We start from the raw sequence: 697 nt of genomic DNA on the forward strand, positions 1-697 counted from the left end.
ACATTATCAATCGCGTATCAATAAGGCCAATTCTCAAGAAAACTCCATATGAATTATGGAGAGGGAGAAAGCCTAACATTTCTTACTTTCGAGCTTTCGGTTCCAAATGCTACATACATAACAATGGTAAGGACAACCTTGGCAAATTTGATGCCAAATCCGACAAAGGTATCTTTCTCGGATATTCTACCTCAAGTAAGGCCTTTAGAGTTTTTAATAAACGCACTTTACTTGTTGAAGAGTCTATGCATGTTATTTTTTATGAATCTATGTCTACTATTGTTCGCACTAACATTGATGATGTAGAATTACTCGAAGAAGAGTTGGCTTCCTCAAGCCTAAATGATATAGATGTTTCCGTTGAGGAAACACCACTTCCGAAAGAGTGGACGCTTCACAAAGATCACCCAATGGATCTTATCATCGGAAGTCCTTCAAAGGGAGTAGCCACTCGTTCTTCTCTTAATAATATTTGTAATCATCTTGCCTTTGTCTCGCATGTTGAACCTAAATGCATAGATGATGCTTTGTTAGATGATGCATGGATAATTGCGATGCAAGATGAGTTGAATGAGTTTAAACGCAATGATGTTTGGATTCTTGTTCCTAGGCCGCATGATAGATCTATCATTGACACTAAATGGGTGTTTAGGAATAAACTTGATGAGCATGGTACAATCACTAGAAATAAAGTTAG

This window comes from Henckelia pumila, chromosome 3 (genome assembly GCF_033568475.1).
Source record: "Henckelia pumila isolate YLH828 chromosome 3, ASM3356847v2, whole genome shotgun sequence".
NCBI lineage: Eukaryota > Viridiplantae > Streptophyta > Magnoliopsida > Lamiales > Gesneriaceae > Henckelia > Henckelia pumila.